Here is a 22,933-nt window from a genome sequence, read left to right as displayed (position 1 = left end):
CCCGGGGGGCGGGGAAGCTCCGGGAGGGACCGGGGTGGCGCCGGAAGCCTGGAGGGGAGGGCGTGGGGGAGAAGTCCACGGGGCGCCCCCGCCCCCCCATTCGGGTGACCAGAGTCCGCCGGGAGGGGGGCAGCCCCGGAGACCCCGGGACCCGGACCCACCGGCTGCCCCGACGTGGGGACTCGAACCCGCGGCGCCACGGGCCGCTGGGGTGAGCCTGGACCCGGGAGAGCAGCGCGCGTGGCTGCGCGCGGGCCCTGGGCCGCCCAGCCGCCCCACCCAGGGATCTTGTGGCGCCTGCCTCGGGGCTTGAGCTCAGGCCCTGAGCACTGTCCTGGACCTTCTCAAGGCTGGAGCTCTACCACTTGAGCCTCGGCACCCTTTCAGCTTTTTCCTATGTATGTGGTACCGGGGAATCGAACCCAGGACTTGGTGCATGCTAGGCACGCACTTTAACCACCAGGCCAGACTCCCGGCCATAATAACAGTTTTAAGAAAAGTTTCCTTTAGGGATAGAGACATGGCTCGAGAGGTCAAGTGGGAGAAGGCGAGGCTGGCAGTTCAACCCCTAGTACCCCCCCAAAAAAAAAGTTTTCCTATTGGCTTAGGAATTTTTCAATGTCTGTAAGAAACATGTCTTGAAATGAGAATGAAAACAGAAACTCACCGTACACGTTATATTGTTATGTTTTGAAATATGTGTACAATAAGATGGGAATACGAATACAAGTGCATTTACACAATCTTGATGGGAAAATGCGAATGAAATGGAAAGGACCAAAGTATATACGTAGAGGATGTGAGCTATGTAGAAAGACTAAAATAAAACAGAAATAACTTTCACGTGCAGAGATTACTAAGGCTTTTGAAGAGCTTTAAAACGTTTCTTGATCAGGATTAGTCACTCACACTTTAGCTTCTTGGAAGGACGAGATAGGGAGAATCAAAATCAAGGTCCAAGATCAAGGTCAACGTAGGCAAAAAATTCATGAGATTCCAGTTTCCACAGCAAAAGCTAGGCCTGGTGGTCTGCACATGCAATCCCAGCTAAAGCAGTGTAAATAGGAGGATTGTGGTCTGGGCCGCCATGGTGTCTATATTACTTTTTATTGTGGTAAGATATATATACAATAAAAAGCTAGCATTTTAACCACCTTCAGTAGCATGAAGTCATGCAATTATCCCACTATTTCTAGAGATCTGTCACTGCTGGGGGGGGGGGGTTGTCACTGGAAGTGAATTAGACGGGGTTGGGGTTGCCAGTTGATACTAGGGCTTGAACTTAATGTCTGGATATTATACTCAGCTTTTGTGCTCAAGGCTCGTGGTGCTCTACTTCTTAAGCTATATCTGCTCTGCTGCTTTTTGGGTGGTTAACTGGAGATAAACGTCTCATGGACTTGCCTGGGCTAGCTTTGAACTGGAATTCACAGATTTCAGCCTCCTGAGTAGGTAGGGTTACAGCAGGCATGGGTGCTTGGCTTATAATTACCTCTTAAACTTTGAATCTGTGGCAGATGTTTATGGTAGAGGAAGTCGTTGGTGGGTGTCAGGGGAGACAGACTCAGGAACTACACAGGGCCCCTGGTTTATGGAGAAATGCTACAGAACTTTGCGGAGTGAGCTGTCTCGGAGGTGATGTGGAGAGTAAATAAAACAAAGATTCTATTTCTTGCTCTGCTGTCTTTAATTAAAAACAAAATCTTTTTCATATGCTGACTTTCTGTGGCTGCTTAGCAACAAAGAGGAAAGTTGTCAACCCTGAGGGTTTCCTGCAGGCCTGGAAGAGGATACCCAAACTCAAAACATGGAAGAAGGGAGAATATTTTGACATAAACAGTGTGGAATGCAAGGCTAGCAGCAAAGGCAATTCCTTTTCCTCCTATTGCATTAGGCCCTACTTCCTGTTATCCCATTCTCCCAGTGTTGTTTTAGAAACTGCAAGATGTTGTTGTTGTCATTTTCTAAAAGATTTTTCTTTGTCCCTGGACCGGGGCTTCATCCAGGGCATGGATACAAGATGAATATTCTACTTCTGAGTCATTCTTCTATCCCAAGGCTTTTTAAAAATGTACTTTTATTGTTCATATTGAGGTGTTCTACAGAGGGATTAACACTTTATAGGTCAGGTAATGAATACTTATTTTTTTGGGGGGACGTTGTCATCTCTTCCTTTTGCTTTCCTCCTACTTCACTCCTCATCGTATATACTGAATAGCATGATTGCATTTATTCATCCTTCCTGTGTCCCTTTTCCTCTCCCTCCAGACTGTTTTGATTGTAAAATATATATTAGTTCCATGGGAATAAATATATTTCTAAGTTTATTTTTTTCAGTAGCTTACACCTGTAATCCTAGCTCGGAGGCTGAGATCTGAGGATCATGGTTCAAAGCCAGCTAGGGTGGGAAAGCTCAGAAAACTCATACTAACCACCAAAAAGTGGAGGTAGAGCTGTGGTTCAAGTGGTAGAGCACTAGCCTTGAACACAAAAGCTTGAGAATAGTGCCCAGGTCCTGAGTTCAAGTCTCAGGACTCGAAAAATACTCAGGACAAAAAAAAAGTACATATGATTTTAAAACTTTACTATCTTAAAACCATCCTAATTACATCCACAACTCCCCTATTTCCAAATAAGGCCCACTCTGAAGTAAACTATACCCATCTTTCTGAGCGGTCCACATTTCTGCTCATTGTATAGGATTCCAAACTTTCCTGCTCAGAATCTTAGAGTTCCTTCAAATCATAAAGTCCTTCGCAACTTAGAAATGAGTCTATCCAGTCCTCCTTATTTATTACCAGTCCTTCCAGGGCGCTCATTGTCAGGGATTTGGGCTCATGGCTTGCAGAGGCCTTAGGCTGAAGGCTTCCTATGCTCTGTCCCCTGGCCTCTCTATCACCCTCTCACCTCCTCCATGCCAGGCTGTTTAGCTCCCACCAGAGGAGGGGTGAGGAAGGGGAACTGGAGCGGGATGGGGTGGGTTTTGGCTAGCTGGAAAGCTCTAGGCTCTCAGGATCTGGGGCTGCTGTCCTTTATCCTCATGAGTATCTTGTGTTCCTGTGGAGGTTTCAACTCCTGGGTTTTTTTTTGTGTGTTGTTGTTGTTGTTGTTTGTTTGTTTGTTTGCTGATAATGTTTAATATAGGACTTGATTCTTGCTTAAGAGACTGTCTGGGCCACGATCCTCCTACTTTAGGCTTCCTGTATAGCTGGGCTATTTGGTGTCTAGTTTCCCTCTGTGGAGATAGAGTCTTACTGGCTTTTCTATTGATTGATTGATTGATTGATTGATTGCCAGTCCTGGGCTTGAGCTCAGGGCCTGAGCACTGTCCTTGGGCTTTCTCAAGGCTAGAGCCCTACCACTTGAGCCACAGCACCACTTCCAGCTTCTCTATGTATGTGGAATCAAATGTAGGTCTCAATGAGGAGCGTAGAAAGTATCTATATATTTTCTAGGTTAGTCATTTGTATTTTTATACTTGTATTCATTTGTATTTTCATACTTGTATTTTCTTAACTTGCCTTTCTGCTTCTGTATACCTGCTTGCTAAAACCCTGAAAAATGTAACTGCTGTTCTCGTGGCTAATCTACAACTGCACACTCGTCCCCGGGCCCCGGACATTCCCGGATCTGGAGCATGAGTTACAAGGCCGGACTTACGAGGGCCAGCGAACTAGGCACAAGCCTGTTAGCCTGGCCCCTTGTCGGGTCTTTCTCCACTGACCCCATGTTGGGTCCTTCCCTTCACCCATTAGCCAATCAGTTCAAAGCACGACAGCTCGCTAAACCGACCAATGATTAGTCACAACCCTTTCCCGATTTGTATTGCGCCAATTGATTTGTTGCCAATGCTTGCTGGGGCCTGCCCCCTACCAAAGAATGTATTAAAGGTGCTGTAATTTTGTGCTCGGGGCCTCTGGTCTGCACTCAACTATCAGTGTGCAGAGACCCGTGCTCGAGCTCATCAATAAACGACTCATTGCAGTTTGCATTGATCTTCAGTCTCTGGTGATCCTTCCGGGGGGCTTCAAGTTTCTGGGCATTGCATTGGCACATGCTAGGCAAGCAATCTACTACTAGGCCAAACTCCCGGTCCTGAGATATTTGAACATTCTTTAAACAAAGAATGGCCCCCACCTTCAGATGTTCTCTTAAAGACAGTTGTCCTTTGAGGTGTGTATGCGTGTGTATGCGTGTGTGTCTGTGTGTATGTGTGTGTGTGTGTGTGTGTGGTGTGTGCTGAAGAGTCATTCTCCCACTGGTGCTTATGCCTGTAATCTTAGCCACTCAGCAGGCTAAGATTTAAGGATTGTGGTTCAAAACTAGCTCAGCAGCTCTGGGCCGGGAGTTTGGCCTAGTGGTAGAGTGCTTGCCTAGCATGCACGAATACTCGGGTTCGATTCCTCGGCACCACATACATAGAAAAAAGCTGGAAGTGGTGCTGAGGCTCAAGTGGTAGAGCTCTAGCCCTGAGAAAGTCCGAGGACAGTGCTCAAGCCCTGAGCTCAAGCCTAGGACTGGTAAAACAAAACAAAACCAAACCCCTAGCTCAGCAGGAGAGCCAGGAGATGCATATTCAAGTAACCACCAAAAAGCTGGAAGTGGAGTTCAAATGATAGAGTGCCAACCTTGAGTAAAAAGCTAAGGGATAGTGCCAAGATGTTGGGTACACACACACACTCACACATTCTCCCAAGTGTTCCTTCCCCGGACAAGTGTCTTTCTTTTAGATACCCATGCTCCATTCCCAGGGCCTTACTCATTATTTGGTCAAGGGAGCAAAGCCAGTGGGAGAGAGCTGCTCTTTCCCTTTTTCACTAAATGTTTTAGCTATTGCGGGAGTGTGAAGCATAAGGCAAAGAAAATAGTGGGTGTGTACTTTTAATCAAGCCATCCACTAAAGCAGTGTTTATCTCTAACTTCCTGACTACTGGGGTTTGCATGCTTCAGTTCCCCTCGTCTGTCGGTCCTCCGGCTGCCTACAGACCATAACACAACAGCAGTGAAGGTCTACACATGAACTTTCTCTGGCATTTTTTGTTGCCAGTCCTGGGTCTTGAACTCAGGACCTGGACAATGTCCTTAGGCTTTTTCAAGGCTAATGCTCTTCTACTGGAGCCACAGTACCACGTCTGGCTTCTGTTTTGTGTACGAGGTATCCAGGAATTGAACCTAGGGCTTTGTGCATGCTATGCAAGCACTCTACTAGTAGGCCAGGTTCTTGGCCCTCTGCATTTTAAAGAGGGCAAATCCTCAGCAATTAAGTCTTTTTTTTTTTTTTTTTTTTTTTGGTGATAGTCTTGAACTCAGGTCCTGAGTGCTGTCTCTGAGAATTTTTGCTCAATGTTAGCATTCTACACTTGAGCCACAGCTCCAGTTCCATCTCTTTGCTGGTTAATACGAGAAAAGAATCTCACAGACTGAGCTGGCAGTTTGGCCTGTTGATATAGTGCTTGCCTAGCATGCACAAAGCTCCGGGTTCGATTTCTCGGTACCACATACATAGAAAAAAAAAAGCCAGAAATAGTGCTGAGGCTCAAGTGGTAGAGCTCTAGCCTTGAGAAAGTCCAAGGACAGTGCTCAGGCCCTGAGCTCAAGCCCAGGACTGGCAAAAAAAAAAAAAAAAAAAAAAGTTGGAAGTGGTGCTGTGGCTCAAGTAGTAGAGTTCTAGCCTTGAGGAAAAAGCCCAAGGACAGTGCCCAGGCCCTGAGTTCAAGTCTTAGGCATGGTGGCCCACGCCTGTAATCCTAGCCACTCAGGAGGCTGAGATCTGAGGATTAAGGCCCAAAGCCTGCCCAGGCACAAAAAGACCTGAGACTCTTATTTCCAATTGGCCTCTAGAAAACAGGAAGGGCTTGATTCAAGGGTAGGGTGGGAGTCTTGAGCTGAAGAGCTCAGGGACAGCGCCTGGGCTGAGTTCAAGCCCCATGATACACACAAAACAAAACAAAACACAAAAAACCCTCAATGATTATTTAATGAAAACTACAAAAGCCTAATGAAAGAAATTAAAGAGGACACCAGAAATGGAAAGACATCCCATGCTCATGGGTAGGGAGAACCAATATAGTGAAAATGGCCATACTGCCAAAATTGATATACAAATTCAATGCAATCCCCATCAAAATCCCAAAGACATTCTTTACTGAAATAGAAGATGCAATCCAAAGGTTTATATGGAACAAAAAAAGACCTAAAATAGCCAAAATAATTCTAGGCAAAAAGAGTAATGCAGGTGGTATAATAATACCAGACTGTAAACTCTACTCTAGAGCCATAATAACAAAAACAGCATGGTATTGGCACAAAAATAGACCAGAAGATCAACGGACAGAATAGAAGACCTAGATATAGAAACACATACCTATAGTTAACTTGTATTTGACAAAGGAATGAAAGATATACAGTGGAACAAACACAGCCTATTCAGTTATTGGTGCTGGCAAAACTGGGCAACCACATGTAGAAAACTAAACATTGACCCTAGCCTTTCACCATGCACAAGCATTAACTCAAAGTGGATCAAAGACTTCACTGTCAGACTGGAAACTGTGAAGCTGCTACATGATAAAGTAGGAGAGACACTGGAACACATAGGCACAGGTAAAAGATTCCTGAACAGAATCCCAGGGTCACAACAGATTAGAGAGAGACTTGATAAATGGGACTACCTAAAAATAAAAAGTTTCTGCACAGATAAAAGCATAGTCGAAAAAGCAGAGAGACAGCCAATCAACTGGGAAAAGATATTTACCAATTATACATCAGACAAATGCTTAATATCCAGTATCTATAGGGAATTCAAGAAACTAATCCAACAAATCCACACAAATCCAACAAACCATTCACTAAATGGGCAAGGGAACTAAAGAGAGACTTACCAAAAGAAGAAATTAAAATGGCAGAAAAGCATACGAGAAAATGTTCCTCATCGATGGTCATAAAGGAAATGCAAATAAAAACAACCCTAAGATACCACCTTACCCCAACAAGAATGGCCAAGATTTTGAACTCAGACAATGACAGATGCTGGTGGGATTGTGGAGAAAAAGGAACCCTATTCACTGCTGGTGGGATTGTAAACAAGTTCAGCCAGTCTGGAAAGCAGTGTGGAGGTTTCTTAAAGAACTGAAAATAGATCTTCCCTATGATCCCGCCATACCACTCCTGGGCATCTATCCTGAACAACATAACCCAGGATATGATAAAGACACCTGCTCAGCTATGTTTTATCTCTGCACTATTCACAATAGCTAGGCAATGGAAACAATCCAGATGCCCTACTGCAGATGAATGGATATAGAAAATGTGGTATATATATATATACAATGGAATTCTACATAGCCAACAGACAAGATAAAATAATGGCATTTGCAGGGAAGTGGATGAATCTAGAGCGAATCATGTTGAGTGAAACAAGTCAAGACCAAAGGAACAAAAGGTGCATGGTATCCTTAATATGTGGCTATTAGATCCACACAGTACAAGAGTGAGGACTCAGTATTTGCCTACCCAAAGCTATGGACATGGTACTGGAAATATAAACACAACTACATAGACATAAAAATCTATGACTCTATAGACATAATCTTTTATTACACAGATTAATATGTATCTATGACATACAAACCCTCAGCCTAATTTTAATTGTGTTCTAAAATCTAAGTGCCAGTGATTGTATGTAGAGATTCCCTTCTTGAATACTTGTTTGTTAAACGCGTCATTTGAAATATGATGTAAAAATCAATGTTAATAAATTATTTAATAAAAAAAAAAACCCTCAGTGAAACCCCTGGACAGGGTGCTAATGAGCTGCAAGCTCTGGGGAGGTGGCCCCCAGGTGGGCGGAGCCTCTCCTCCCTGGCCCCGCCCTCCCCGGGGCCCCGCCCTCCCCGGGGCGCCGCCCACTAAGCTCCGTTGCATATTCGCGGGCAGCCGCCAGGTGGCGCGGTCCGGCAGACGCCGCAGTACCCTGAGCAGAGGAGCCGGCCGGACCCTCGGCTCAGAAGCAGGTAGGGGAGCCGGGACACCGGGGTGGGCGTCGCTGCTATCTGGGGGCTGGGGCCACTTGGGGGTCCGGAATACCCGCCCTGGCCGCTGCCTGTGGGGCCGAGTGGGAGGCCGCGACCCGGGTGACCCGGAGCGGCGGTGCTGCTGGAAGGACCTCTGGGAGACTGGGGGCGGGGGAAGCGCACGCGAGGGGGCGGGGCTTCCGGAGGGCGGTCGCCGGCCCGGCGTTCCCCGCGCGCCGCCGTCCGCCGGGGCTCGCGCGCCCCCCCCCCCCCCCCGGGACGGCCCCGCCCGCCGCCCGCCGCCGTCAGGCGCATGCGCGGCCGCAGCCCCGGCGCTCGCGGTAAAGTCTGAACCCCGCTGTGTTAGGACGGAGGGGCGGCGGATCCCCCGCCATGGATAGTGTAGAAGACGAGCTGGTAACACTGTGTACCTCGGAAAAACCCGACTATGTGGGAAGGAGGTCGATGGCTCAGGAAGCCGAGGTCCGAGGATCCGGGGCAGGAGGGTGTGCGCAGCACGGCGTGCCCGTGGGCCTTCCGTGGGCGCCGAGGTCGGGGGCCCGGCGGCGTCTAAGCCCGCGATCGCACCCCCCCGGGACGGCCCTGAGCCCGCCGCAGCCGCGCGCCTGTGCACGGGGTTCGCCGCTCCAGCCTCGCCCGCCAGGGCAGTGTGGGTGACACGCCGTGCCCCGTCTCCACCTGGGGATGCGGGAGAGATGGGGGTGACTACAGGAGACACGGCAGCTGTAAGATAGTCCATGGGGGGTGCACACGCTTTGGTGACGCCCGTGGCTTTCAGTCCAGGGCGGTGTCAAGCAGCCCTCTGAGCTCGGCATCTTAGGTGGCCAGGAGTAGAATTTGAGTCACAGGTGCCTGAGTAATGATTGATTGATTGATTGATTGATTGCCTGTCCTGGGCTTGAGCTCAGGGCCTGAGCACTGTCCTTGGACTTTCTGAAGGCTAGAGCTCTACCGCTGGAGCCTCAGCACCACTTCTGGCTTTTTTCTATATGTGGGACTGAGGAATCGAACCCGGGTCTTCGTGCATGCTAGGCAGGCACTCTACCACTAGGCCAAACCCCCAGCCCCTAATGACTTTATTTTTAAGAAAGGAAGGAAGGAAACAGGGATGGAGGGACGGAGGGCAAGGAGAAAGAGAAGGAAGAAATTGAGGGAGGGAAGAAGGAAGGAAGGAAAGAAATATTAGAAACGAATAAATTGGTTACTTGTGAGGTAAGAATGGGGTGAAGTCTTAAATAGCTACTCCTTCAAGAGTGCCTATTGGGCGATACTTGTGACTTTTAGAAATGTGAATATTTTACTATTTAAAAACAAATTTGTTAGGTGTGGTGGCTTGTGCTTATAGTTCCAGCTACTCAAGAGGCTGAAATAGGAGGATGGCTTAAGACGAGGAGTTTGAGTTCAGCCTGCGCAACAGAGCAAGATTCTATCAAGTAAAATAAAATAAAAAGTTAAATCAACAAAGATGAGGAACATTGAATTTAAATTTAATATTGAATTTAAAAACCAAGTGAAGAAATGTAACTAACATCTATAGTAAACTAACCACAGTAAACTGGACCCAAGTAACTCTGGATATCTCTGACTGTACACCTCCTGTATACAACCAAGAACACAAACTAGAAAGAAGTTTTGCACATCTCTTCGTTGGTAGTGATCTATTATAGCAATTTGGAAAGTATTTACATGTATCACTGGAAGCACAGATGAGTAAATTTAGCGAGTGTTTTTAGGAGTCACAGTTCTCACTGTGAGAAAGGGAGGAGCTATATATGGAGTGAAGGAAGACAAGGCTTTTGAATATTTTCACTAGAATTTGTTTTACCATACTGTTTCCAAGATCTTTGTGTTGGAAGATCCTGGAAGAGGGCCACACATAGCAATGAGCATTACGCAGGCCCATGTCTTGGTTTCTAAACTCCATCATGCCTGAAAGATCAGCCTGGAACAGCTTGTGCCAAAGAACAAGGGGATGCCCAGAGGAGGGAAGCAGGTCAGAAGGGGCAACCTGTATATCAAAATGAATAATAACAGTAATAAATGAATGACCCCAGAGCGATATTAAAGAGCAAACAAACTTCCAGATATATAAATCAAGGCAGAAGAGCGGCCTCTTCTTTCCAGTAGGATAAATGGTGACAAAGGAACAATAAACTAGAAAAGTAACTGATTGAGGTAGGAAAGAATAATGGATGTTTAAGCTGCTGTGTGCAAAAAGAGATACACTGGGGAATGAGATATTACAGTCTGTTGAAGAGTATCACTCTATGTAAATGATGCCAGCTTCACTCTGGGAATGGCTTCACCCACCCCTGGGCCATCACTTCCGGTGACGGTTTCCACCTTTGCCAGTACTGTAATGCTTTTGCCTCCATCCTGGCTTCTTCCCTTCTTCCTATGACCAGCCTCCTGAGTAGCTAGGATTACAGGCGTGAGCCACCAGGTCCAGCTTGCAGTATGTTTTGGAGGGCTGGTGGGTGTCAGCTAGCGTGAGGGCAGTCTGGCTGATGGCAGCCCTTAGTTAGAAGCTGCTGGGGAGAAGAGCCTACAACTGTCAGTCAAGGAGTCAAATCTCCCCAGCTCCCAGCACCTCAGGACATTTAGAGGAAATGTACAATGAAAGCTTGTCATTCACTTTAGCAGTGTTTTTGAAATTAATTTGTGTGTGTGTGGTCCTAGGGCTAGAACTCAGGGCCTGGGCACCATACCTGAGCTTTTTCACTCAAGGTAGCGCTCTGCCCACTTGAACCACAGCTCTACTTCTTGCGATTCACTGGTGATTCATTGGAGCCAAGAGTTTCATAGACTATCCTGCCTGGGCTGGCTTTGAACCTGGATCCTCAGATTTCAGTCTGCTGAAAGGAGCTAGGATTGCAGGTGTAAGCCATTGGAGCCAGACACATTAGCAGTGGTTTAACAGTGCTCTGACAGTGCTTGCTTAACACCTGTCCTCGAGCCCCAGGTAAGTCTCTGATGTCTGTTTCATTAGCTCTAGTGGTTAAGTAAGAGATCTGTCTGTTCTTAGGAAATAGTACCTGGTCCGCAGAAGAGCAGAGGGCTACATTTCTGTAGCTTAGTCTCAGATGAGCCTCTCATACCTTGATCATTGAATAAACACAGCACTCAGTGTGTGTGTGTGTGTGTGTGTGTGTGTTAGAGTGTGTGTATGTGCACATATTGGTACTGGGGCTTGAACTCAGGGCCTTTGTTCTTACTTGGCTTTTCAGTTCAAGGCTGGGGCTCAAGACTTGGGCCACAGCTCCATTTTAGCTTTTTGCTGTTAATTGGAGATAAGAGTTTCCTGGATTTGTCTGCTAGGATGGCTTAGAACCACACTCCTTAGATCTCAGCCTCCAGCCTCTTGAGTAGCTAGGATTTCAGGCATCCAGTTTGTTTAATCGTCTTTACAAATATAATGTCTTTCCTTGTTGGTTACTGTTTCTAGGGCAAGTGCCCAGAATTGTGCTTAGGAAGTCAAAAAGGTGTAAATGTTTCTATGGTTTTTAAGAAGGGTGCTGGTGGAAATGGAGTGTGTGAGACTGCAAAATAGCAGTGGGTTCCAGAGCAGCTTGTTGTGTTGCGTAAGCGTTTCTCATATTGCAGACCCACTGTCCCCCCCCTCCCCCCAGTTCACATCAGAATTTTCAGCTGCCATTGTCTTCAGACCCATGGGCCACCCCGCCTAAATTTAGACTTTGAACAGTAGAGCATTTGTCACTAGCTGGCAGGCCTCTGGGAGACCATGCTGGCTAAGATGGCTGGTGTGATTTTGTGTGCAGAGACCTCATAATTCTCCAAAGCAATAAGTAGAAATCTAAAATCTAGTAGAAATCTAAAATCTGAAAGATATTTAACCTTACTTACTGAGTTAATCACAAAAATCTGGGAATGGGAGTGTAAATTGGTATAAATACTTGAGAAATATTTAGCATTAGTTCCTTCCTTCCTTCTCCTTCCCCCCCCAACCCCCCCAAACCCTATGCTAGTACTAGGGATTGAACTCAGGGCCTGAGTGCTTTCCTTTAGCATTTTTGCTGAAGGCTGGAGCTCTACAAGTTGAGTCACAGCTCCATTTCTGGCTTTTTAGTGATTATTTGGGAATAAGAATGTGCAGTCGGGGCACTGGTGGTACATGCTTGTAATTCTAGCTACTTAGGAGGCTGAGATTTGAGGATCGCAGTTCAAAGCTAGCCCAGGCACGGAAGTCCATGTGACTCTTACCTCCAACTAACCCCAGAAAATGGGAAGTGTCGCTGTGGCTCAGGTGGTAGACTGGTAGCCTTGAGCTGAAGAGCTCAGGGACAGTGCCCCAGGACCAGAGTTCAAGTCCCATGACTGACAAAAAAGAAAAAACAAGAAAAGCAACTCCACAAGAACCTTATTTCTCCAAAGTATCTACTGTTTGTGTGTGCCCCCTTTGCAAATAAAGGGGGGGACATTGTTATCTGGAATGTTGTTTTCTGATTTTAACAGAAATTAAAATTCCAGAAATGGAACAGGCTTTCAAGATGACCATCTCATTTAAATGCAATCATTGAAAACTTACAAGTGCTAGCAAATATTATAGTTTGAAAATGGAAGAGGACTTTCTTACATATAAAATCAATCAGGAAAACAACTCATGCTTATAATCCTATCTACTTGGAAGGCAGAGAGGCCACCATGGGCCCAAAAGTCCTGACACCCCATGCCAACCAGTACAAAATGGACGTGGTGGCTTGTGCTTGTCATCGCAGGAGTGAGGAAGTGTGTGCAGGTGGAGTGGTCCAGGTCTGGACCACAAAGAATGAGAACTTAAACATAACCAGAGCTTTGGGGCTGGGAGCTTGGCTTAGTGGTAGAGTGTTTGCTTAACATTCACAAAGTCCTGGGTTGGATTCCTTGATACCCCATACACAGAAAAAGCTGGAAGTGGTACTGTGACTCAAGTGGTAGAACACTAGCCTCGAGAAAGCCCAAGACAGTGCTCAGGCCCTGACTTCAAGTCAGGACTGACAAAGAAAAAATAAAACAAGGGGGCTGGGAGTTTGGCCTAGTGGTAGAGTGCCGGGGCCAGCTGGCAGCAAACCAGGGTTCGCAGATTGGGATTCCTGAAATAGGGGCAAGGACTAGGAAAAAATAGAAGAGAGACAAACAGATGGAGTTCGGGAGGACTACAGCCCAAGTCAGCAGTCCAAGAAGACTGTGAGCTCCAGACTGCCGCCTAAGACTGTCCTGTTTATGTTAAGTTCCGACCTTAAATACTCTTCTTAAAACTAGGGAACTGCCAGAGGCTACATTCATACAAAATAGTAAACAAATCACATACAGGATAAATGAGAAAGGATTAACATTGCTTAAAGTCATCCTGATAAGAACTGATTAACATTGCTTAAAGTTATCCTGATAAGAACTGATTGACATTGCTTAAAGTTATCCTGATCAGAGTTACTTCCTTGTGTATACAGTTGTGTAGGTCCAAGGTCAGGTCCAAGGTCATTGACCCCACAGTCGGTCCCCAACAGTAGAGTGCTTGCCTAGCATGCACGAAGACCCGGGTTCAATTCCTTGGTACTCCACATACATAGCAAAAAGCCGGCAGTGATGCTGAGGCTCAAGTGGTAGAGCGCTAGCCTGAGAAAGTCCAAGGACAGTGCTCAGGCCCTGAGTACAAGCCCAGGACTGGCAAAAAAAAAAAAAAAAAAAAAAAAAAAAGAAAAAATAAAACAAGCAAAACAAACCAACCAACCAGAACATGGGGATGGAGACATAGCTTAGGGGTAGAGGGCCCAAGTCTCAGACAAAAGAGATGGAGAGCAGACAGAACTAGAGCAAAATGAACTAGCAGTGTAGTGTAGCCTGTGCTGTACCTGGCAACTCCCTACATAGCAAGTGCCAGACTTGAAGGGTGTCTTGATTAGAACTTTTAAATGGTGCACTGAGGGGGCTAGGAGTTTGGCCTAGTGGTAGCGTGCTTGCCTAGCATGCACGAAGACGCGGGTTCGATTCCTCGGTACCCCACATACATAACAAAAAGCTGGAAGTGGTGCTGAGGCTCAAGTGGTAGAATGCTAGCCTTGAGAAAGTCCAAGGACAGTGCTCAAACCCTGAGCCCCAGCCCAGGACTGGCAAAAATAAATAAATAAATAAATAACATAAAATAAATGGTGCACTAAATAGTACAAACAGAAGTAAAAGGCAAATGAAGAACTGGGATATAAATACAGTACACAGACAACAGCCCGAGGATTAATACCCATATAGAAAAAAACACATGTCAGTAAGCAAAAGACTAAGAACTAATACCTGTGTTAATTCCTAGAATATATACAACTAGTGAAATAACTGAGAAAATCAGTTTTTCTAGCACATCAGAAGAAATAATAATCACCTCCAAACCTTAACCTTTTATTGGGAGAGCCCCTTAAAAATTTTACTAGGAGTGGGTATGGTGGCTCACACCTGTAATCCTAGCTACTCAGGAGGCTGAGATCTGAGGATCAAGGTTCAAAGCCAGCTCTGGCACAAAAGGACCTGAGACTCTTATCTCCAGTTAACCTGTAGAAAACGGAAAGTGGGGCTTGGCTCAAGGGTAGGGTGGTAGCCTTGAGCTGAAGAGCTCAGTGACGATGCCCAGGCCCAGGGATAGGGTGGTAGCCTTGAACTGAAGAGCTCAGGAACAGGGCCCAGGCCGAGTTCAAGCCCCATGACCCCCCCCCCCCAAAAAAAAAAGTTTACTAATCATGTAACTCAGTGGCAGAATAATTGTCTAGTATGTACAAGGAAGGCCCTAGATTCAAGTCCCAGGAATGGGAAAACAGAAAAGAAAAATAAACATGTATTTTCAGTAATAAAATAGCAGAGATTAAGAACTATATGTATAGAATCTGGCTCTGACAAGGGAAAACCTTGTCAGTAAACTTCTGCTTCTGTTAGATAAAATTACAGCATTGGGCCAGGAGCTCCTTGTAGAATGCTCGCCTAGCATTCACAAAGCCCTGGGTTCGGTTCCCCAGAACCATATACACAGAAAAAGCCAGAAGTGGTGCTGTGGCTCAAGTGGCAGAGTGCTAGCCTTGAGCTAAATGTGTCCAAGGGCAGTGCCCAGGCCCTGAGTTCAAACTCCAGAACTGGTGAAAAAAATTATACAGCATTTGAGGTAAGAGTTTTGATCTGTCTTTAGTCTTAGCAGATTTCATACCCCTTTGTCCCTTTACTTTTCCTTTCATTTCATCTATCTCTTTCTTTCTTGGCCCCCCTTTTTTGCCAGTCCTGGGCTTGAGCTCAAGGCCTGAGCACTGTCCTTGGGCTTTTTCAAGGCTAGAGCTCTACTACTTGAGCCACAGCACCACTTCCAGCTTTTTTTTCCATGTATGTGGTAAGTAAGGAATCGAACCTGGGTCTTCGTGCATGTTAGGCAAGCACCCTACCACTAGGCCAAACTCCCAGCCCCTATCTCTCTCTTTCTTTTAAATTTTTTTTGCCAGTCTTGGGCCTTGAGCTCAGGACCTGAGCACTGTCCTTGGGCTTTCTCAAGGCTAGCCACAGCACCATTTCCAGGGCCTTTTTCTATATATGTGGTACCGAGGAATCGAGCCTGGATCTTTGTGCATGCTAGGCAAGCACTCTTACCACTATGCCAAACTCTAGGCACTCTCTATTTCTATTTATTTCTTTATTTTTTGTTTTTCTTTCCCCAAGATTTATGTGTTTATGCACAACACAATTTGCTATAAAAAGTTTTACTAATCTATATTATGAAAAGTTTGAATAGCAAATCAACTGAAGTCTTTTTTGGAAATGATTTCTACTAAAGATTCATAATCAGCATAGTCCTTTAGTGACTGTCTGAGTTCATCCAGCAGACAGTCTCCTTGCATAAAAGCTTCCAAATCATACAGTGATTTGTTTATTCTGTGGTCTGTGAATCGGTTCTGTGGAAAATTGTATGTTCTCATTTTCTCTGACCTGCCTTTCGTTCCAACCTGGACTTTCCAAGCATTTTATCTTTTACTTGTGTCTTCCTCCATATACATGCTGTGCAGCTTCGCATGCAGCCTTTTCATAGCTGTTTCTCTATTTTTCAGTTGTGATCTGTCTTGTTGGCACTCAGAAACAATACCTGTTGGAAGATGAACTATGCGAACAGCACTGTCGGTGGTGTTCACATGCTGACCCCCAGCTCACTAGCTCGTTTGGTGTCAATTCTCATCAGATTAATCTCAGTAGGTTGGGGCAAGATTGCCACTGTCACGGTGCTAGTATGGATGCGGCCTTGCTTCTTGTTCTTCGGCCCTCACTGTACTCTGTGCACCCCTTCTTCATATTTCATGTGCTTCTAAGCATCTGATCCCCTGGTGCTGGCACATGCATGTCTAAGGCCACCTATTTCACTTGAAAAGTATTCCAGGATTTCATAATGCCATCTTTTAAATGAAGCATATTGCTGATGCATATCAAACATCTCTGAAGTAAACAATATTGCCTCCGGACCCCCAACTCCTGTAGTTACCTCCAGGATCAAATCATTTTCATCTGTTTGTTCTGATGCTTCAGCTGACGTTTCTTTTTGACATAAAGCTACTTCATTTTCTGCAAGTTTCCCTACATCTTCATTCTCATCACAAAGCAGGGCTTGCGTCTCCCGTGCGTGGGTCCTGCTCCCTCTCACTCAGGAGCTGGGCTGCAGCCACCAACTCAGAGCCCTGTAACTACGCTTTTTTTTTTTTAATAGTTGAGAAACTGGAACCCAGAGAGATGAAATAACTTCCTTCAGCCGTGCACGCTGTAATCCCAGCCCTCGGGAGGTAAAGACGGGAGGTTTATCAGCTGGGCTACACATGAAGATTGTCTCAACAGGCCAACACAAGGAAACAAAGAACACATGGCTATTTGGGAACACAGATGGCTATAAAAAGACTGATCGTAAAATTAAGCAGACAGTCACACTCTGCTTTTCTATAATTTCTTATTCTGAAATAATTTTTATTTCTTTAGCTGGTTCTGGGGCTTGAACTCAGGGGCCTGGGCTCTGTCCTTGGGCTTTCTCAAGGCTAGCACTATACCACTAGAGCCACAGCTCCACTTGTGGCTTTTTCTGTGTATGTGGTACCGAGGAGTATGCTTGAATACTAGGCAAGCACTCTACTGCTAGGCTACTGCTGGCCCCTGAAATAATTTTAAACTTACAAAAGATTTGCAAAAAAAATGTAGAGTTAATATCTTCCACAACTGAGGAGTTACTTTAAATGATGCCTTAACACTGGTGCAAACTTTTTTTTTTTCCAGTCCTGGGGCTTGAACTCAGGGCCTGAGCATTGGTCTTGGGCTTTCTCAAGGCTAGAGCTCTACCACTTGAGCCACAGCACCACTTTTGACTTTTTTCTATGTATGTATGTAGTACCAAGAAATCAAAAGTGGGTCTTCATGCATGCTAGGCATACACTCTACCACTAGGCTAAACTCCCCGCCCTGGGGCAAACTTTTACTTCAGGTTGTCCCACTTTTTTTTCCCCTGGTTCAGGACTCATTTTCTGGTCAGATCCAGGATTTCACATTGCTTTCTGAGCCTTTAAGCTCTAAGTCTGGATCCTTCATGTAGTAATGACCAAAGACAACTGGCTACTGTACTGAATGTGCCTCTTCCATCTTGGCATGTAGAACAGGTTGTTTTCCCTGTCTGTCTTGATAAGCCTCACCTACAACTCTCTGCAGATATCCCAAGTTGGGGGTGGCCCCAGAATATCTGCCTCAGCTGGCTGTCCTCAGGGTGGCCCAGAACTGTGGCCTCTGTTTGGATCTTGAATGTCATTTCAGTTTGTTACTGAGGACCTAGCACCTTCTTTGCTCTTAGTTACCTCATTTACCCAGTGATGGCTTTGGGGACAGACAGATTAAAACCTCAGCTTCCCCATCCAGATATAGGTTTCTTAGAGCAAGTTGTTCAAACGTTCTGACATTCAGCTGCCTAATCTTCAAGAAGCAGTCAGTGATAGTTGCCTTGCAGAGTGCACTAGTCTGTTTTCATTTACCTACTATAACAGAATACTGGAGATTGGATAACAATGTAAAGAAAAGTTTATTTAACAGTTCTGGAGGCACAAGTCTGAGCTTGGACGGCCTATCTGTCTGTTTAGCTTCTGGAGGGGTGTCTGGCTGTGCCAGAAGGCAGGGAAGCAGGAGAGGAGAGCTTGAAGAAGGGCACAAGCACAGGGTTGACCTGGTTTTCTAACAGCCCCCTCTCTTAACCAAACACAGAGTATCTCCAGAGCTCTAACCCCCTTTCTCTAGATCCCATCTCTTAGAAGGTTCTGCCATCTGTCCCCGTCTCTCTGTAGCATGTGGCTTCAAACTCAGGGCTTACCATTTGTGAGGCAGGTGCCCTACAGTTGAGCCATGCCTCCCCTTTTGGCTCTGATTATTTTGAGATAAGGTTTGGCTTCCTGCCCAGGCACATGCCTAGACTACAATCCTGCTTCCCACCTCAGCTGGGGCAGCAGGCATGTACCTGTGGATTGAAAGGTAGATACTGTTGTCCCAGCTGTGGTTGAAAGGTCTCAGGCTGGCCTTGAGCCACCATCCTTCTTGTACCTGCCTTTCTAAATAGCTATTGTTACAGATGCGAGCCACCATCTTTTTTCTTTTTTTTCTTTTTTGCCAGTCCTGGGCTTGAGCTCAGGGCCTGAGCACTGTCCTTGGACTTTCTCAAGGCTAGAGCTCTACCACTTGAGCCTCAGCACCACTTCCGGCTTTTTTTCTATATGTGGTACCGAGGAATCGAACCCTGGTCTTCATGCATGCTAGGCAAGCACTTTAACCACTAGGCCAAACTCCCGGCCCCTACCATCTTTTTTCTTTTTCTTTTTTTGCTATCCCTGGGGCTTGAACTCAGGGACAGTCTGGGTGCAGTCCCTGAGCTTTTTGTTTTTTCTTAAGTCAAGTGCTCCACCACTTGAGCCACAGCTCCACTCCCAGCTTTCTGGTGGTTAATTGGAGATAAGAGTTTCATGGACTTGCCTGCCTAGGCTGGCTTCCAAGCGTGATCCTCAGAACGCATCTTCCCGAACAGCTAGGATTACAGGTATGAACTACTGTGCTCGGCTCTGCTCTTCATTTTGAGATGGGGTGTCTTCCTCTCTGGTGCATGGGTTAGCCCTCCATGTGACACTTCTCCGTAGTGAGACATACATCTTGTTAACAGGTACACATCATCTTGCTCAGCTTTTTGTTGAGAAGGGGCCTCATGAACTTTTCTGCACAGGCTGGCCTTGGACAGAAATCCTAACCATCTCAGCCCTCAAGTAGCTAGGAGGACAGGCGAGAGCCATCAGCAGGTGGCTCTATTGCTCTATTTTAAATCAGATTGACAAATGGCCAGGATAAGGCACTTGACAAATCTACCCTGGAAGACTTGGGCATGAATTACCTGGATGCCCTTACTGAATTAGCAAATAGCACAAAATGATTTCCTGTGTTTGAAGGTGTTGAGAGCTCAGTATTTTAGATTTTTCCATAGGCAAAATCCATTACTGTCAGGAATAATTATGCTACCTTGGGGACAAGAACACTATGAGTCATAATTGATGTTCTTGCTATCTACTGATTTCAGAATCACAACCAGAAAGGTGACCCACAAGTGGAAAGAACATAGTGTACAGTCTTATGGGGATTAATGATACTAAAGAAAACAGCATTGTGTGAATTTATGTAATGGAAAAGTATTTTCCATAGTGCTCTTCTCCCCCTCCCCCCCCCCCCCCCCTCTCTCTCTCTCTCTCTCTCTCTCTCTCTCTCTCTCTCTCTCTCTCTCTCTCTCTCTCTCTGGGAGATCGGTGGCTTGAACTCACAGCTTGAGTTTGCTAGGCAGACATTCTGCCACTTTGCTCCAATCCTTTTTGGTGTCAGTTATTTTTCAGGCAAGGTCTTTTGTTTTATGCTTGGGTGCAGGTCTCAGATTGTGATTCTTCTACTTTTAGCAGCTTCCTCAGTAACTGGGGCCACTTACAAGTGATGCCACCCCTTTCATCCAGTAGCTGGGGTCTTGCTACCTTTTCTTCCAGGGCAGTCCTTGAACCTTGATCCTCCCAGCCTCTGCGTCCAGAGGACCTAGTATTCCAGGCATGACTCACTGCACCCATTTTACCTTTTAATCCTTTTTTTTTTTTTCTTGCATGCCTTCTTAGTGTATGATCTAATAAAAACAGTCTCTCCTCTCTCTTCCCAACTGGACTGGGCAGAGGCCTGTGAGCTCCTGGTATGGCTCCTTGACTACCGAGGCTTCAAATGGGTGTCCAGAGCCTTCCACTCTCGGGGGAGGGAGGCTGGGTTTGGGCAAGAGGACCCCGGGCAGCCCCTGTGCCCATGGAGCCCCTCTCCTCCTCCTCCCCCTCACCTCCCCATTCATGGTCTGGGTGCTGCCGCAGCCTCGGCAGCCGGGCTCCACTTCCACGTCCCCCATCCGTGGTGGGCCCCCTCGTCCTGCATCACACACCGCTGCAGCGACGCCCCTCTCCAGGAGCGCCGGGCCCCGCGGAGCGCGCACCGTGCACGCGCACCGTGCACGCGCACCGTGCACGCGCACCGTGCACGCGCACCGTGCACGCGCACCGTGCACGCGCACCGTGCACGCGCACCGTGCACGCGCGCGCACGCGCGTGCCTCCCCGCGGCCTCCCCGCGGCTCGCCTCTTCCGGTCGGGCCGGGGCGGGGCGGGCTGGCGGGAGCGAGGCGGAGCGTCCCGGGTCCCCCGGCCATGCTCATCACGCTGTGCTACCTGTACTTGTGGGCGCGCTGGGGGCGCGCGCCCGCGGCGCTCGTGCCCGGCACGGTGCGGCGGCTGCGCGCGCGCTGCTCCCTCACTTTCTGCACGGCGGCCGCGCAGCCCGGGGGCGCGCGCGTGTGCCTGCGCCGCGGCGGCCGCGTCTTCTGCGTCGGGGAGAGCCAGGTGGGCCGGGGCGCACGGCGGGGCGCTCGGCGGGCCCTGAACTTGGGAAGAACTTCCCCGCCCCTCTGCCGGCCCGGCAGGGCAGGGCCCGGGTCCCCCCGCTGCGGAGGGAGGGCTGGCAGTGCCGCTCCGGAACTCTCGGGGACTCGGAGGCGTGGCTCGGCCAGCCCGGAGCAGGAGCGTCCGTCGGGAGGACCGAGACCCACGCTCGCGCTCCAGTTCTGCACCCCCTCCCCCAGGAAGCCTTTTAGGGTTTGGAAAAGGATAGACGTTGTTGTTGTTTTTTTGGCCAGTCCTGGCTGAGCCCAGGGCCTGAGCACTGTCCTTGGGCTTTCTCAAGGCTGGAGCTCTACCGCGTGAGCCTCGGCTCGAGCTGTGATCCTCCTATTTGCTGTATTCCCTGTAGCTGGGACAGCAGGCAAGAGCCCCAGTGCTGGTTAAGATGCAGTTTCCTAAAGTTGGCCAGGGGCCTCCAGGCTCTGCCTCCCCTGTATCTAGGGTGACAGGCTTGATCGCTGTACCCCACAGAAGGTACAATTTTGTTTGAAATGTATACTTCCCCTAAAACATGTCTTTGTTGTTGTTGTTGTTGTTGTTGGCCAGTCCTGGGACTTGATCTCAGGGCCTCTGTACTGCCCCGGAGCTTCTCTTGTTGTCGTCTAGCTCTCTACCACTCGAGCCACAGCAGTACTTCTTGCTTTTTCTGTTTCTGTGGTGCTGAGGAATTGAACCCAGGGCTTTGTGAACGATAGGCAAGCACGCTAGTGCTAAGCCACATTCCCGGCCCACCTAAAGTGTGTCTTGTGTTTAGGTGTGTGTAGGTATGAGGTACCTGAGTTCAAATTCAGCCTTACACCCTACCTCTGCTTCCTCATACTGGCAGTCCATACTTGTGCCATGCTTTCAGTCCAGCAGTTTGCTGCTTAATTGGAGATAGGATCTCTCAGACTTTTGTCTTCTGGCAAGTTTCTAACGGGTCCTCCAGGTCGCTATCGCTGTCTTCTGAGTAGCTAGGATTACAGAGATGAACCACTAGCTCAGGCATCCCTGTAAAACATGTCTGCTGGCTTCTCTGCATGTGGTAAAGGCCTAACCTATGCTGAGTTACCTGATTGTGGGATTGACAGTTGATGGATGGATTGAATGAGTTTCAGATTATGGTCTTACAGGTTGCAGGGTTTGTGTCCCTCTAGGTAAGTAAAGCCACCTGTGCTGGGAAGAATGCAAGGACCCATCAGAGGGCCTCTGTATCAGGCAAGCAGGGACTTCCAGGCCTCTCCCTTATTTTTATCTATCTATCTATCTATCTATCTATCTATCTATCTATCTATCTATCTATCTATCTATTTGTGTGTGTATGTGTGTGTGTGTTTTCAGATATAGAAATATGAAAAGGCCTCAGCAGGTGGAAGCTGCCCAGAGCTGCCACACATGGAGAGACTTGGCCATCTGTCTGTCAGGGACTGGGTGCTCTCCTTGAGTTTTTTTGTTCAAGGCTGGTGTTCTACCTCTTAGCCACTGCTCTACTTCTGGAAGATTTTTGTTTGTTTGTTTGTTTGTTTGTTTTGGTGCTTAATTGGAGATAAAAAGAGTCTGACAGACTTGGCTTATTTTGAACTGCCATCCTCAGATCTCAGCTTCCTGAGCACAAGCCACTAGCTACTAAATGTGTTTTCAAATGTGATTGGGAAAGCTTGTTTCATGCTGGAAGGAACAGTGGTCAGAATTAGTTGCATAGAAACAAATAAGAGAGTCGTGATTGCTGTCGCAAGACACAGAGGGGCTGGAAGCACACAGGTAATGTGGTCTGCAGAACACCCCAGACCTTTGTGTATGTCTGATCTGCCAGGACAGGCTGGCTGAGATCAGTGGTACTTGTGGTTTGAAGTGACATTGAGTCCTGTTTTCTTTTTCTCCATGCAGTCCATCGACGACTTGAACAAATGGGCCCTGTTTCTCGTCTCTCCCTTCAGACTCA

At 47.3% G+C, this 22,933-nt stretch overlaps 1 pseudogene; it reads right to left on the bottom strand.

Moving 5' to 3' along the window:
* Positions 1 to 15,790: 15,790 nt before the first annotated feature.
* LOC150069694 (peptide chain release factor 1-like, mitochondrial pseudogene) lies at positions 15,791 to 20,469 on the bottom strand (annotated as a pseudogene).
* Between the last annotated feature and the right edge of the window lie 2,464 nt (positions 20,470 to 22,933).

This window comes from Megascapheus bottae, chromosome 1 (genome assembly GCF_031878675.1).
Source record: "Megascapheus bottae isolate mThoBot1 chromosome 1, mThoBot2.hap1, whole genome shotgun sequence".
NCBI classification, from domain to species: domain Eukaryota; kingdom Metazoa; phylum Chordata; class Mammalia; order Rodentia; family Geomyidae; genus Megascapheus; species Megascapheus bottae.
Note: the sequence above shows the minus strand (reverse complement) of the source record. Positions and strands in the feature narration are given on the sequence as shown.